Source organism: Pogoniulus pusillus, chromosome 11, assembly GCF_015220805.1.
Source record: "Pogoniulus pusillus isolate bPogPus1 chromosome 11, bPogPus1.pri, whole genome shotgun sequence".
NCBI lineage: Eukaryota > Metazoa > Chordata > Aves > Piciformes > Lybiidae > Pogoniulus > Pogoniulus pusillus.
This window is the reverse complement of record NC_087274.1, coordinates 4,140,854-4,157,851: the sequence shown is the minus strand read 5'-3', so window position 1 is coordinate 4,157,851 and position 16,998 is coordinate 4,140,854.

Genomic DNA, 16,998 nt, shown 5'->3' with positions numbered 1-16,998 from the left:
GGAGTCTCCATCCTTGGAGGCTTTCAAAACCCACCAGGATGTGTTCCAGTGTGACCTGCCCAAGGGGGTCAACTCCCAGGGGTTGGAGTCTGATCTCTGGAGGTCCCTTCCAACCCCTAGCCCTGACTCTCCATCCCCAGGACGAGGCTGGGTTTATCTCAGGATCTGGCCACCACTTCCCCTCCCTGAAGGGCTGTCTCAGCGTGGCTGTCACATGCTGCTTCCTCAGCCCCAAGCAGCAGTGTTTACCCTGCAAATTGGGCAATCCTACGTTCTTCTAAATGGGCTGCTTGGAAGCTGCTAGATTAATGCTGACCTCGAGGGTTCTCTTGCAAACCCTTACCCGGGGAGGCCTGATTAGAAGGAGCCTTTTCTTCCCCTGATTGGTGCCTGAATTGGTGGCACTTGGGAACATTGTCCTCGTGCCTTCCAGCAGCATGCAATCATGTAATTATTTTATCATCTCTGAATTCCAGAAGGCTTTCCCCAGGCCAGGCTGGGCGGCTCCTCTATCAGAAATCAAGCTACTAAATAGCAGGGTAGGCACACTCCAAGGCAATTTTCTCTCCCTCAGACCTTCCTTCTTTTTACACCAGCTGAGAGAAGCCCTCCCCTGCTTAGAACCATAAATATCATTAAGGTTGGAAAAGGCCTCTAAGATCAAGCCCAACTGTCCACCCAACACCACCACAGCCACTGCACCATGTCCCAACCTGCCACAGCCACACATTTCTTGGCTGCCTCCAGGGATGCTGACTCCACCACCTCCCTGGGCAGCCCATTCCAATGCCTGACCACTCTTGCAGCACAGAAACTTTTCCTAATATCCAGACTAAAACCTCCCCTGGTGCTACTTGAGGCCATTTCTACCCCCTTCACCAAACCCTGCAAGGAGTAACATTGCCATGCTACTTAATTCTGAACACCAATGCAGGGAGTAGATCAACCAGCTTGGAAGAGAGCTCCAAGCTCAGCCAGGCCAACCTAGCACCCAGCCCTGGCCAGTCAACCAGACCATGGCACTAAGTGCCCCAGCCAGGCTTTGCTTCAACACCTCCAGGGATGGCAACTCCACCACCTCCCTGGGCAGCCCATTCCAATGCCAATCACTCTCTCTGACAACAACTTCCTCCTAACATCCTGCCTAGACCTGCCCTGGCACAACTTGAGACTGTGTCTCCTTGTTCTGTTGCTGGTTGCCTGGCAGAAGAGCCCAACCCCACCTGGCTGCAGCCTCCCCTCAGGTAGTTGTAGACGACAATCATAGACCCAACCAGATTGGAAGAGACCTCCAAGCTCACCCAGTCCAACCTAGCACCCAGCCCTGTCCAATCAACTAGACCATAGCACTACTGAGCCTCCTCTTCTCCAGGCTAAGGACAATTTGTTTTCATTCAGGTTGCAAAAGTCCTCGATCAGAGGTGATCACAGACGCAAGTGGGCACAGCCTTAACGCAAATAGCAAAGTCCTGGGAAGTTAATCTGCATCCAGCTTTGACTCTGGCTCAGTTGCAGCAGTGAACAAACACCATGTGCAACAGCTTCCTCAAAAACACTCTCCTTCCCCACCCCCCCCCCCCCAAGGATGAAAGCCTTAACCAAGCCTGCACACTGGTCACGTAAATAAAAAGCCCATAAGAAGTGGAACAACTCTCAGAGGTCTTCCTGCACAGGAAGACTTTGGAGTAGTTGTTCCCACCTGGTTTAAATTAATTGCCTGTGACCTCTTGTTACCCTGCTCCAAAGGCATTAAGGCCAGAAGAAAAGAGGATTACAGCTTTTATTCAGTAGCACGGGCTGTCTGCTTTGTGCCAGGAAAGAAAAGGCCAACCTCGGGCAGGACTCCCCCTTGCAAGCTTTGCTATCCCTCTCCCAAGCGGCTGGATAAACTCTTGTGGTCACTGGAGGCAGTGCCAGCCAAAGGGAAAGAAAGGAAGTTACACAAGGTCAGCTCCCAGAAGGACAAAAGGCTCTCAAAATGTAGGTATCTATCCCTTGTGAGGCTGGGGGAGCTGGGGGTGTGCAGCCTGCACAAGAGGAGGGCAGGGCAGAGCTCACTGCTGGCCTGAGGGCAGATCTAAGAGATGGAATTTTGCAAGCCAGGGAATATTCTGGTGGAGGGGATGAGGTGCAGTGAGTGCTGTGTCCAGTTCTGGGTTCCTCGATTCAAGAGAGATGTTGAGGTGCTGGAAGGTGTCCAGAGAAGGGCAACAAAGGCTGGGGAGGGGCCTGGAGCAGAGCCCTGTGAGGAGAGGCTGAGGGAGCTGGGGGTGTGCAGCCTGCAGCAGAGGAGGCTCAGGGCAGAGCTCATTGCTGTCTACAGCTACCTGAAGGGAGGCTGTAGCCAGGTGGGGTTGGGCTCTTCTGCCAGGCAAGCAGCAACAGAAGAAGGGGACACAGTCTCAAGCTGTGCCAGGGCAGGTTTAGGCTGGATGTTAGGAGGAAGTTGTTGTCAGAGAGAGTGATTGGCATTGGAATGGGCTGCCCAGGGAGGTGGTGGAGTCGCCCAAGCAAAGCCTGGCTGAGGCACTTAGTGCCATGGTCTGGTTGGTTGGCCAGGGCTGGGTGCTAGGTTGGGCTGGCTGAGCTTGGAGCTCTCTTCCAAGCTGGTTGATTCTATGATTCTGCAGCAAAAAGGAAGCTCTCCAGCAGGTTGTTTTGGTGTCTGTTTAAAAACAACACCACCAACATCCCCCCTCGCATTTTTTTCCATTTCAAAATGAAAAGGAAGGGCAAGCTCCTGTTCTTTTTCACTCCTGTTAGATAAGCTGACAGCAGGTACTTAAGGGGACAAATGAGTCTTTAAAAATAGCTAAACTGGGCTGGGGAAAAATCAAGTAGGTGCTTACAAAACAACTCGAGTGTTTTAATGCTTCCCTTCAGATGTTACTTGTTAGCATCTGAGATCATCATTTTCCAGCTGCCCGTAGTAAACATGACCTGAATTTTGACAGTGGTGCAAGCTCAAGCAGCAGCCTTCCTCCCACCCTCTCCAACGCTCATCTTCAAGAATGCTTCAGAGGTTGGCTTTAGGAAATGATCCCTTTAACTCCCGGCTGGGTGTAAAGGCACAGAGGGAAGGCACTGCTGCCCAGGGCACTTTTAGTGTGATGCCCACACCAAAGGACAAGACCTTCCAAGTGCCTGAAGGGGCCAGAGAAGAGCTGGAGAGGGACTACCCCTAAGGGGATGTGGTTACAGGACAAGGGGCAATGGCTTGAAACTAGAGCAGGGGAGACTGAGATTGGACGCTAGGAAGGAGTTCTTTGCTCTGAGAGTGGTGAGACACTGCAACAGGTTGCCCAGGGAGGTGGTGGATGTCCCCTCCTTGGAAGTGTTTTAAGCCCAGGTTGGATGATGCTTTGAGCAACATAGGCTAGTGGGAGGTGTCCCTGCCTGTGGAATAGGGTTTGGATGATCCACACCTTGAGTACTGTGTCCAGTTCTGGGCCCCTCAATTCAAGAAAGATGTTGAGGTGCTGGAACATGTCCAGAGAAGGGCAACAAAGCTGGTGAGGGGCCTGGAGCACAAATCCTATGAGGAGAGGCTGAGAGAGCTGGGCCTGTTTAGCCTGGAGAAGAGGAGGCTCAGGGGTGATCTTATTACTGTCTACAACTACCTGAAGGGGCATTGTAGCCAGGTGGGGGGTGGCCTCTTCTCCCAGGCAACCAGCAATAGAACAAGGGGACACAGTCTCAAGTTGTGCCAGGGTAGGTATAGGCTGGATGTTAGGAAGAAGTTCTTCACAGAGAGAGTGATTGGCATTGGAATGGGCTGCCCAGGGAGGTGGTGGAGGCACCGTGCCTGGGGGTCTTTAAGAAAAGCCTGGCTGAGGCACTTAGTGCCATGGTCTGGTTGATTGGTTAGGGTTGGGTGATAGGTTGGACTGGCTGAGCTTGGAGGTCTCTTCCAACCTTCTTGATTCTATGATTCTATTCTATGATCCTTAAGGTCCCTTCCAACTCAACCCATTCTGTGACCCTGGTTTCCACCAGGATACAGCACCGGTCACACGTGGGAAAGGCTCCTGGGTATCCCAAGCAGCCATCAGTTGGAGAAGCTGCTTTGCAGCCTCCAGGTGACCTCACAGGGGATCCCTGCAGCAAAACACAGGGAGTTCCCCCCCTCCCTGGCTGCATTCCCATGGACTTTTACTTGCAGGCTTTGCAAACCGGAGGCTGCGCTAGCGCGAAGCTCGCTCTTGCAAATTGCAGTTAACTCACCCAATAAATCAACCCCAGTCCCCCACCCTCCTTCCTACTGCAGTTGTCAAGCTCCAGTTACAACAATTTGTGGTAAAATATTACTCACCAGCCCTCTGGCCCGTGAGAGCAGGCTCTGCCTCTGTAAAGACAGCCCCCTAAATCACTGCTTTGTCACAGAAGCCACAAGCATCACCAAAAGACTTATTACAGGCAGGCGTTATGAGAACAAGGCTGAGCAGACAATAGTTTTCCTCACTTCCTTTTTGTCAGAGCTTTCATTAATGTCATGAACCTCTTTTGCTACTTGATCTGCTGCTGGCTGCTTGCTGCAGTCAGCCTGGCAGAGAAATGGCCCAAACCAGCCCCAAAGAGCCTGAGCATCAACCTCTCCTCCTGTCTCCCAGCACTGCTGGTACCCACTGCCCTGCTCCACGAATTCACTTTGACCTCCACCAGCTTGTGCTATGGAAAGTCACCAAAATTAGGCACTTTGAGCACTTCAAGCACGTGAAGGTTTTTGCATTTTGCTGTCAGTGTGGCTGGGGTTATGAGTTTGTTTGTCCTTAGATGTTGCAAGATGAGACAAAGACCCAGAACAAGCAATGAAGAGAGAAGGCTGCTCGGGAGGTTAGACCTGGGGCTCCAGGATGGCAGGAGAGATGCGTGGGAGCAAGGGGGCACAATGCAGCCAGCACCACCACTGCCAGGGGAGCTTTCCACTCCCACTGCTGCTTCCTCCTAAGCCAAGCATCCTCAGCACCCTCGTGAACCCTTGCTGAGCACCCTCCTAACCCCCCCTGTGGGTCAGCTCCCCTTAGCGCCCTAACCCCCAGCTCAGCAGCCCTTACATGATCCATCTCCACACCATGTGCAATGGGAGGAAGGTTTCCCACAGCAGCTACAAACCAACCCCAGATTAAGGGCCAAATAACCCAGCGATGGGTGCACAAATCACCTGGCAGGCAGGAGGACACGAGACAAGGTCTGCCTCTGACACTGCCACCCAGACAAATGAGCCACTCAAGCCTTCTACCCACTCCCAGGCACAGCCTTTGACCAAAGTAAGCCACACCCTTCCCCTTGCAGGTCTGCATCCCTCTGCCAGCGGTGCCCACGCCGTGGCTGTGTGCCCCAGCTTGAGCCACCCCCAGCAGCTGGAGCGCAGCAGTGCCCTGAGGACGCCCCCACACACGTGGCCGCCTCTAGTCGAGACGCAGCATCCACAGGCAGCAGCTGGCACAGCAGTTACTACCCCTTGATACTCCTACGTCGTACTCCCCAGGTGTGAAAACAGGTTCTGGGTCGCAGCGAGAGGAGGAGAAGAGCGGGACAGGGTGTCCTGTGCACGCCGGGGCCGGGGGCAGCCTCGCCCGGGGCCGGGCTGTACCCCTCTGGATGCAGCACAGGACGTGCCGCTGCTGCTGCTCCAAAGCAGCGCTTGGGGGACAAGCCAACCCCTGCCAAGCATTGCAACACGCACGGCCAGAAACTGGAAACAGGAACACGCTGCGTGGAGGAACAGCCTGTGCCCTGCTTGGAGCTGAACCCCCAGAAGGGGCTGGACACGATGATCTTGAAGGGCTTCTCCAAAAGCCAGCCCCTCCCCCCACACCGCAGGGCTCCCTGCCCACCCTGAAGTCACTCCCTTCCTCTCCTCCTGCCTGGGGTGCAAGCTCCGGCTTCACCCTCACCCTACCCTAAAGCAGGCAGCAAGCCATCAGTGAGTCTCCTCACATCCCCCCCGGGCTGCAGCAGCAAGGGCTTATCAGCACCAGCCCTGCACAGCCCTGCCCTGCTATCAGCTGCCACAGGCTTCCCGCACCCTGCTATGGGCTCCTGCCAGCTGGTCCCACCAGGCAGGCTGGGGGAAAGCCAGCGACAGGCTGGGACCTCCCCGTGCCCAGAAAATCCCAAAGCAAAAGCCTCTGCTCTCAGGGTGCAGAGCTGCCTTCCGTGTCTCAGACACAGTCACCGTGTGCTGGGGGGTGGAAGGGACCTCTGGAGATCAAGTCCAACCCTCCTAGAGCAGGAACTGTTTGAGACAATCACCCAGGAACACATCCACCTGGGTCCTGAGTGCTTCCAGAGACACAGGCTCTATGGGCAGCCACCCAGGAACACATCCACCTGGGTCCTGAGTGCTTCCAGAGACACAGACTCCACAGTCAGCCACCCAGGAACACATCACCTGGGTCCTGAGTGCTTCCACAGACACAGGCTCCACAGTCAGCCACTCAGGAACACATCACCTGGGTCCTGAGTGCTTCCAGAGACACAGGCTCCATGGGCAGCCACCCAGGAACACATCACCTGGGTCCTGAGTGCTTCCACAGACAGAGGCTCCACAGTCAGCCACCCAGGAACACATCCACCTGGGTCCTGAGTGCTTCCAGAGACACAGGCTCCACAGTCAGCTACCCAGGAACACATCCACCTGGGTCCTGAGTGCTTCCAGAGACACAGGCTCCATGGGCAGCCACCCAGGAACACATCCACCTGGGTCCTGAGTGCTTCCAGAAACACAGGCTCCACAGTCAGCCACCCAGGAACACATCCACCTGGGTCCTGAGTGCTTCCAGAGACACAGGCTCCACAGTCAGCCACCCAGGAACACATCACCTGGGTCCTGAGTGCTTCCAGAGACACAGGCTCCACAGTCAGCCACTCAGGAACACATCACCTGGGTCCTGAGTGCTTCCAGAGACACAGGCTCCACAGTCAGTCACTCAGGAACACATCACCTGGGTCCTGGATGCTTCCAGTGACACAGGCTCTGTGGGCAGCCTCTCTCAGTGCTCTGCCACCCTCCAGGAGACAAACGTTTCCCCCCCTGCTGCTCCACAGGAGGGGCAGGAGTTTGGGCTGGGGGAGTCCAGGGAGCTGGCCATGCAGCAAAGCCCCCCCAGTCCTCCATGGGAGAGGGGGGTGCATGCTGGGCACAAGGAAGAAGCTCTTCACAGAGAGGGCAGTGAAACACTGCCACAGGCTGCCCAGAGAGGTGGTGGAGAGCCCATCTCTGGAGACATCCAGAGTCAAACTTGGTGGGGCCCTGAGCAGCCTAATCAAGTTGAAGATGTCCCTGCTGACTGCAGGGAAGGTTGGAGAAGATAACCTTTGAGGGTCCCTTCCAACCTGACCAGCCTGGTCCCCCCAGAGGAACCTGCTCCCTGACCTCCTGCAAGCCCTCACATGACAGACCTGCAGTTACTCCCTTGCTGCTCCCCAGACAGAGCCTTTTCTGCTCTGACACCAGCCACAGCACCCAGTGAGGGGCTGCATCCCTGCCCTCACACCCTCCCAGCCTGCAGCTTTTCCCTTGCTGCTCCCCAGACAGAGCCTTTTCTGCTCTGACACCAGCCACAGCACCCAGTGAGGGGCTGCATCCCTGCCCTCACACGACAGACCTGCAGTTACTCCCTTGCTGCTCCCCAGACAGAGCCTTTTCTGCTCTGACACCAGCCACAGCACCCAGTGAGGGGCTGCATCCCTGCCCTCACACAACAGACCTGCAGTTACTCCCTTGCTGCTCCCCAGACAGAGCCTTTTCTGCTCTGACACCAGCCACAGCACCCAGTGAGGGGCTGCATCCCTGCCCTCACACAACAGACCTGCAGTTACTCCCTTGCTGCTCCCCAGACAGAGCCTTTTCTGCTCTGACACCAGCCACAGCACCCAGTGAGGGGCTGCATCCCTGCCCCCACACCCTCCCTTGCTGCAGCTATTCCCTTGCTGCTCCCCAGACAGAGCCTTCTCTACTCTGACACCAGCCACAGCACCCAGTGAGGGGCTGCATCCCTGCCCTCACACAACAGACTTGCAGTTACTCCCTTGCTGCTCCCCAGACAGAGCCTTCTCTGCTCTGACACCAGCCACAGCACCCAGTGAGGGGCTGCATCCCTGCCCTCACACAACAGACCTGCAGCTATTCCCTTGCTGCTCCCCAGACAGAGCCTTCTCTGCTCTGACACCAGCCACAGCACCCAGTGAGGGGCTGCATCTCTGCCCTCACACCCTCCCAGCCTGCAGTTACTCCCTTGCTGCTCCCCAGACAGAGCCTTCTCTGCTCTGACACCAGCCACAGCACCCAGTGAGGGGCTGCATCCCTGCCCTCATACCCTCCCAGCCTGCAGCTTCAGCAGCCCCCAGGTCCAGGCTTACCTTACAGAAACCTCAGCAGCCTCGCAAGGCTTTCTCACCTCAGTACCTCACGCAACACCCCAGGCTCCACCAGAAGAAAAAGACCTTCAATAACCTGCAGCTGGGGAGGAGGCTGCAGGCACAGAGGCAGTTTGTCCAGCTCTGCTCCCTTTTGCTGGCTGCTCTCCTCCTGCCCTCTCCAGTGAGGGCTCAGAGCCCTTCACAGCCTTTTCCAATATCACAATCAAGAGCGCTCAGAAAAGGGGAGGTGAAAACCTGCTCCCTCCACAGCACCCACAGCAAATCCTGCTGCAATCAGACCACCCAAATGTTTAAACACTAAGCCACCTTCCAGGTTTGGCTCATCAGGTGTTTGTCAGGTTGGTTTTCCAAGGCAAACTCTGTCCTTCCTACACCTACACTGACATCTTCACGTCCCCAAGATCTTTATCCAATCTCATTGTAGAGACAGGATTAAACTCAGGGGTTGGATTCAGGGACTAAGCATCAACCATGTGTCCAGTTCTGGGCTCCTCAATTCAAGAGAGATGTTGAGGTGCTGGAAGGTGCCCAGAGAAGGGCAATAAAGCTGGTGAGTGGCCTGGAGCACAGCCCCTGGGAGGAGGGGCTGAGGGAGCTGGGGGTGTGCAGCCTGCAGCAGAGGAGGCTCAGGGCAGAGCTCATTGCTGTCTGCAGCTGCCTGCAGGGAGGCTGTAGCCAGGTGGGGTTGGTCTCTTCTGCCAGGCAAGCAGCAATAGAAGAAGGGGACACAGTCTCAAGTTGTGCCAGGGCAGGTTCAGGCTGGATGTTGTTAGGAAGTTGTTGTCAGAGAGAGTGATTGGCATTGGAATGGGCTGCCCAGGGAGGTGGTGGAGTCACTGTGCCTGGAGGTGTTGAAGCCAAGCCTGGCTGGGGCACTTAGTGCCATGGTCTGGTTGCTTGGCCAGAGCTGGGTGCTAGGTTGGACTGGATGATCTTGAAGCTCTCTTCCAACCTGCTTGATTGATTCTATGATAATGTCCATCCTAAATCTACCCTCTAGTTTCAAACCATTGCCTCTAATCCTATCCCCCCAAGCCCTTGTAAGCAGCCCCTCCCCAGCCTTCCTGGAGGTCCCCTTGAGATATTGAAATGAAGCCAGAAGGTCTCCCCACAGCCTACCTGCTGGGTTTCTCCTTGGTTAAAACCCCAAAAGGCCCCTTCAGCAAAGCAGAGGGGACCCAAAGTGGTCAGCTAACAGGGTGTAAAGTGATAACTGGACCTGAGCTACACATTTATGCCACTGGGTAAAGGAAATAACTGCAACTGTAGCTCAGAAAAGTAATTAAGGCTATGTAGAGATGCACTCGGGTGGGTGCTGTTAATTCACACACAGCAGAGAATGTAATTGCTTGCAGTGTGTCAGACCAGGAAGGGAGCACAGAAGTGGATTCATGAAGCAGAGAGCAGAAATCAATCCTGAAAATTGTGCCCAGTGGGAAACTCCCCTCCTGATGCGGGGCCTTGGGGTGAGAGAGGCAATTTGGCAGCATGCAAGGGGAAGTGTCCTACCTGGGAGAGGCAAAGGAAGATGGAAACACAACCAAATCTTGGTCATGACATCCTGACACAGGAAATTAGACCTCTGGCACAGAGCACCAATTAAATCTGTGAGCCTGGGTGAAAAAAAAAAGCCCAAACCCACTGAAAAGAGGCTATGTAAAAAAACCTGGATTAAAGTTCAAGCACCTTCTCTTCATCTCCATGCAGAGCCTTGGAGGCTTCACAACAAGAGTGGTAAATACTGGACCAGGCTCTGCAGCCTGGAGAAGAGAAGGCTTTGAGGAGACCTTGTAGTGGCCTTGCAGTATCTGAAGGGGGCTACAGGAAGGCTGGGGAGGGACTATTGACAAGGTCTGGGGATGACAGGATGAGGAGGAATGGGTTTAAACTGGCACAGGGGAGATTGAAACTGGATGTTAGGAAAGGGTTCATTAGAGTGAGAGTGGTGAGACACTGGCACAGGTTGCCCAGGGAGGTTGTGGCTGCTCCCTCCCTGGAAGTGTTTAAGGCCAGGTTGGATGAGGCCTTGGGCAGCCTGTTCAAGTGGGAGGTGTCCCTGCCCATGGTGAGGGTTGGAACTGGCTGATCCTTGAGGTCTCTTCCAATCTACACCATTCTGTGACTCTATGATTCTATGCCCATAGAGATGGTAGAGACTCCATCCCTGGGGGCATTCAAGGTCAGGTTGATGGGATCCTGAGCGACCTCATCTAGTCAGAAAGGTCCCTGCTGCCTGCAGGGGGGTTGAACATAGACTCATGGAATCATAGAAAGCTTTAGAACCATAGAATCATAGAATCAAGCAGGTTGGAAGAGACCTCCAACCTCAGCCAGTCCAACCTAGCACCCAGCCCTGCCCAAGCAACCAGACCATGGCACTAAGTGCCCCAGCCAGGCTTGGCTTCAACACCTCCAGGCACAGAGACTCCACCACCTCCCTGGGCAGCCCATTCCAATGCAAATCACTCTCTCTGCCAAAAACTTCTCCTTACATCCAGCCTAAAGTGACCTCAAAGATTATCCATTTCCAACCCCCACTCCATAGGCAGGGATACCTCCCAAAAAATGACCTGCAGGGTCACTTCCAACTCTATGCTTGACTGCTCTCGTTGCATCCCATGCCATGGACACATCCTGGTGCTTGGGGACTCTTGGGACAGCACAGACTGTGTGCTCACAGCCTGTCCCCACACTTTGCTGGTCCCATACCGCCCCTTCCACCTGCAGATAGCCTTTTTACTTCTGTGTGAGGCAGAACCGACAGAGAGAATCAATCAGCACAAGCTGCCTGCAGCTGCGTGGGACACAGCACACCCCAGACCTGGGCTGGAAACGAAGTGTTCAAGAGTGATGAAGAGAAACATTCCTGGCTACACGTGGCATCAGCAGAGCCCAAATAGTGTAGGATCACATTAGCAACCAGTGTCAGCCAAGGGATGATACAAACATGAGCTTTTCAGTGAAGAATTTTTAGTGCACTGGTAGTTCCTTGTCAGACAGGCACTTCTAAAATAGCCCTTGGTGAGTGATGCAAAGTTAACTCTTTCCACACAGGAGCCTCGCTGAATCCACTCTGCTGCGTCCAGAGAAGGGCAACAAGGCTGGGGAAGGGCTTGGAACACAAACCCTATGAGGAGAGGCTGAGGGAGCTGGGGGTGTGCAGCCTGCAGCAGAGGAGGCTCAGGGCAGAGCTCATTGCTGTTTGCAGCCGCCTGAAGGGAGGCTGTAGCCAGGTGGGGTTGGGCTCTGCTGCCAGGCAAGCAGCAACAGAAGAAGGGGACACAGTCTCAAGCTGTGCCAGGGCAGGTCTAGGCTGGATGTTGTTAGGAAGTTGTTGTCAGAGAGAGTGATTGGCATTGGAATGGGCTGCCCAGGGAGGTGGTGGAGTTGCTATGCCTGGAGGTGTTGAAGCAAAGCCTGGGTGGGGCACTTAGTGCCATGGTCTGGTTGGCTGGCCAGAGCTGGGTGCTAGGTTGGGCTGGATGATCTTGGAGGTCTCTTCCAACCTGCTTGATTCTATGATTCTACGATTCAGTCCTTGCAGCACATCCAGGCACTTCAATAACCACTTGGGGCTCTCCTTGAACACTTGTTGGGAGTTTTTGGTGAACACCTTTGGGTTCCTGCCACTCTCTTGTTATCATCTCTGTGCACTCTGTGGTCTTCAAGATGTCACACATGAAATGAAAACAGAGGAAGAAAGCTGGAAGAGTTTCACCCTTAAAGTGAAACCATTCTCCCTCTCCACTGCACTCTGCTTATGCTTACAACCTGTAGAACCATTTGGGTTGGAAAAGACCTCCAAGACCACCCAGTCCAACCATCAACTCCACACCACCATGGCCACTAAACCATGCCCCAAAGTGCCATGGCTGCATGTTCCACCTGCATGGGTGGTGACTCCCCCGCCAACGTGGTTGATGCAAGAAGGGTTTCAACCACCAACTGGCGTGAGCAGCAACCCTTCTGCCTCTCTCCCCCAACACCCTAACACCTGCTTCTGCTTAGCAAAACAAATAAGCAGTTGCTAACCACAAGTGTAACTCTCTACCACTGACATTTCTTTGCATCTCTCAGACCACAGTTTCCTTTGGAAGCCCTGAACTTATGTGCCCCTTCAGTTTTTGTGTCCCTGAGACTGTAGAAATATGAGAAAAACAAGAAAAGAGGCACAGACAGAAGGTACAGTGCCTACAGCAGCAGCTGAAACACAAACTGACGTAGGGGTTGTGAAATTCACCCTGCAAGGAAGTTAAAAAACGGGGCTGATGCACACCACTGATGTCGTAACCGAGTCTTGAGTGCTGCTTCCCAGGCACAGCTCACCAGGGGGGGCCAGGTGCCTGCTTGTAGGGCCCACCATGGGACAGGCACATCCAGCCAGGCATGAGCTTCCCAGGCAGAAGGGTGGGCAGAAAGCTGCCCAGAGCATGCTGGAGGTCACACGCTGCTCCTGGACACCCTTGGCTCCAGCAGGCCTGAGGATGCTGCAGCTTTGCAGATGTGCTGCTAACACTTGCGAGCACTGTTTTCTGCAGGAAGCAGCTGGCTGGAGGTGGTGCCAGATGTGCTGCAGGCCCAGGCATTTTCAGGTCCTCTGTGCCACTGTAACCAACCATACCAGGCAGCCAGGTGGCCACCGGTGTCCTTTAGAGAGGTGGGCAGCAGCAGGACCCTGCTGTGGGTGCCAGCAGCACAGCTGAGGACGGAGAGGAGAGAAAAGGTCGTGTGCTGCTTGTGTGCCTGCCCAGCCTGCGTGCTGCGTTCTTCTGTAATGTCAGACCTGTGCCTCTGCAGCTTATGCAAAGCAACTGGGCAGAGGGCCAGGGGACTCTGATTCCTGAGGCCCTGCAGCCATGGGCAGGGCTGGAGCCCAGAAATATGCCCACTTCCATGAGTCAGGGGATGATAGCAGCCCGCGTCGGGAAAACTGCTGCTGCCTGCATCCTCCTCCACTCCTCACACTGACCGCTTCGGGACTCCTTCGCACACCAGGCAGTTTAAGGACCCCCAGTGCCCAGCAGCCCCCACACCGAAGCAACAGGTGCCCACCGCCCCCGCCTCGGCCCCGCCAGCCCCTGGCACAGCCAGAGGTCCCGTGGAGTCCTGCCGGAAGGCTGCCGGGGCGGGCAAAACCCCCGAACCCTCCTTCGCGGGCTCCCACCCTACGCGTGGGGGCTCCAGCCGAGCCCCGCCCCCTGAGCATTGCCCCGCCCCTGGCCCCGCCCAGGCCCGATGACCACGCCCCCCACGCCCCCGCCCCACTCCTAGCGCTCCCCGCGGCACCGCCCCGGCTGCGCGGCCCTCTTGCTCCCCCTGCTGGACTCCCGCGGCGCTGCGCCGCAGCCGCCCCGGCCACTCCGTGTCACCGGGTGTGGCGATGGACGAGGCCGGTCGGGACTCTGGACTGCCACGGGTGCGCTTTCTTAGCTCACTGGAATCCTCAGAGTCCTTAGTATTTGTGGCACTCGAGATGCTAACGTCAGCCCCCCCTGCAGTGGTGCTGTGCTGCTGCTTCTAGCTGCTTCTTTCTAGCACAAGCATGGAATCGTAGCATAAGCTGGGTTGGAAGGGACCTTAGAGGTCATCTAGTCCACGGGCAGGGACACCTCCCACTAGCCCAGGTTGCTCAAGGCCTCACCCAAGCTGGCCTTGAATACCTCCAGGGAGGGAGCATCCACGACCTCCCTGGGTGACCTGTTGTGGTGTTTCACCATCCTCGCTGTAAAGAACTTCTTCCTAACCTCCAGTCTGAATCTCCCTTCTTCCAGCTCAAAGCCCTTGTAAAAAGTCCTTTCCTTGCTTTCTTATAGCCCCCTTCAGCTCTTCCACCTGTCTCCAGCCCTCTGATACCTTCATGGTCCTCCTCAAGACCCACTCCAGCAGTTCAATGAAAGGATCACTCCATCCCCAAAGCATCTCTCCAGCCACAGGGCAAAGGGGGTTGGTGGGATGCAGTGGACTGGGCTGGTTTTCTCCAGTGCTGTGTTTGGAGCAGGACTGCAGTTACTGATGCAGGATGCAGGCGTGAGAGGGAGGATGTTTTATTAATGCAGCCAATTTAACAGGTGCTAACTGAAAAGCTTTCAAAGACCTGGTGAAAGCAGCAGCAAGTGAAGGAGAACTTTGTGATCGTTGCAATTAGGGCATGGTCCAGGCTGGAGGAGAATTTGTCTGCAACTTGGGGGACTCTTTACAAAGGCCTGGAGTAACAGGAGGAGGGGCAATGGCTTCAAACTAGAGCAGAGCAGATTTAGAATGGATGTTAGGAGGAAGTTCTGCACCATGAGGAGGTCCCATGGAAGGGACCTCCAAAGGTCATCCAGCTCAACCTCCTCTGCAGTCAGCAGGGACATCCTCAACTAGATCAAGTTGCCCAGGGACATGCTTGAGGCCTGGAGATATTCAAGGTGAGACTTGACAGGGCTCTGGGCAACTTCATCTAGTTGAGGATGTCCCTGCTGACTGCAGAGGACCTCTGGAGGTCCCTTCAAGCCCAGACCATTCTGTGTGATTCTGCTAAAAGAAAACAGGAGGAAAAAGAGAGAAAAAAGCAGTGTGAGTGATGGGGCAGCATGACCATGCTCTCACCAGGGCACCAACACCCATCAGGGAGCTGCCAGCCTCCATGCTTCCTCTCTGAAATGGGTCAAGAACTGGCTGGAGGGCTGGGCCCAGAGAGTGGTGGTGAATGGTGCCACAGCCAGCTGGCAGCTGGCACTAGTGGTGTGCCCCAGGGATCAGTGCTGGGCACAGCCCTCTTCAATATGTTTATTGATGATCTGGAGCAGGGGATTGAGTCCAGCATCAGTAAGTTTGCAGATGACACCAAGCTAGGAGCAGCTGTGGAGCTGTTGGAGGGTAGCAGAGCCCTGCAGAGGGACCTGGCCAGGCTGGATGGGTGGGCAGAGGCCAAGGGGATGAGATTGAAGAAGGCCAAGTGCAGGGTTCTGCACTTTGGCCACAACAACCCCAAGCAGCACTACAGGCTGGGGACAGAGTGGCTGAGAGCAGCTAGGCAGAGAGGGACCTGGGGGTGCTGGTAGAGAGGAGCTGAAGATGAGGCAGCAGTGTGCCCAGGTGGGCAGCAGAGCCAATGGCATCCTGGGCTGGCTCAGGAGCAGTGTGGTCAGCAGGACAAGGGAGGTTCTTCTGCCCCTGTGCTCAGCACTGCTCAGGCCACACCTTGAGTGCTGTGTCCAGTTCTGGGCCCCTCAGCTCAAGAGAGATGCTGAGGTGCTGGTTGATTCTGTGATTCTTTGACTGCAACCAGGACTCATTTTCTCCATGAGGCATTACAGCAGGAGGCCTTGCAGGGCTCACTGATTTGCAGAGATGTGTCCTCTCTGCTCCCCTGCCAGAAGCAGCATTTCCCCCACCCACCCAGGAGTTCTTTGGTGTCTTTATCCAAACCCAAACAAAGAGGAGCTCTGATGTTTTACACTCCTGTGATGGCTTTTTCTTTTGTCTTCAGAAGGTCTGACAAACATTTATGCTCAGACAGAGGCAGAGTTGAGCCCATGGGTCCAAGCATGGAACCTCGAGCAATGTTTTTATTCCTCCCCCATATGACTTCATTATTCTCCCAAGCATTTCAGAGAGACATAGCCCAGCAAAAAAAAAGAGCATGATCCTGGGATCCCTGGGCTGATGTGCTGATGGAGACTGAATTTCACACCTCCCCTTGGGGAGGGCAGTGTGGTTCCTCCTGCAGCCTTGTCCCAGAGCAGGATGTTATCTGCTGGACCCGAAGTACAGCTGCTATTTTTGGTGCTCTGATGTTCCTGGAATCCAAGCCTGTGCTCAGATGGCAGCAGTTCTCCCTTGACCTCGCAGCTCCTCTGTTGTGATTGGGTCTGAAGCAAGCAGAGCAGCTCTGATGTTTCAGAGAACCATAGAATTGTTTCAGCTGGAAAAGACTCTAAGATCTGGGTCGAGGCAATGCCAAGCACCAATATAGGTTGGGCAGGGACTGGCTGGAGAGCAGCCCTGAGGAGAGGGATTTGGGAGTGCTGCTGGAGAAGAAGCTCAACAGGAGCCAGCAGTGTGCTCTGACAGCCCAGAAAGCCAAGCAGAGCCTGGGCTGCAGCAAGAGCAGTGTGGGCAGCAGGGAGAGGGCAGGGATCCTCTCCCTCTGCTCTGCACTGCTGAGACCCCACCTGGAGTACTGCATCCAGTTCTGGAGCCACTCTTACAAGAGGGATGTGGAGATGCTGGAAGGTGTCCAAAAAAGGGCCACAAGGATGCTAAGAGGGCTGCAGCAGCTCTGCTGTGAGGAGAGACTGAGGGAGTTGGGGCTGTTCAGTCTGGAGAGGAGAAGGCTCCCAGGTGACCTCACTGTGGCTTTTCAGGATCTTAAGGGGGGCTGCAAAAAAGCTGGGGAGGGGCATTTGAGTCTGTCAGGTAGTGAGAGGACTGGGGGGAATGGAGCAAAGCTGGAGGTGGGGAGATTCAGACTGGATGCTAGGAAGAAGTTCTTCAGCATGAGGGTGCTGAGACCCTGAAATGTGTTGCCAGGGAGGTGGTGGAAGCCTCATCCCTGAAGGTGTTTAAGGCCAGGCTGGATGAGGCTGTGGGCAACCTGATCTAGGGTGAGATGTCCCTGCCCATGGC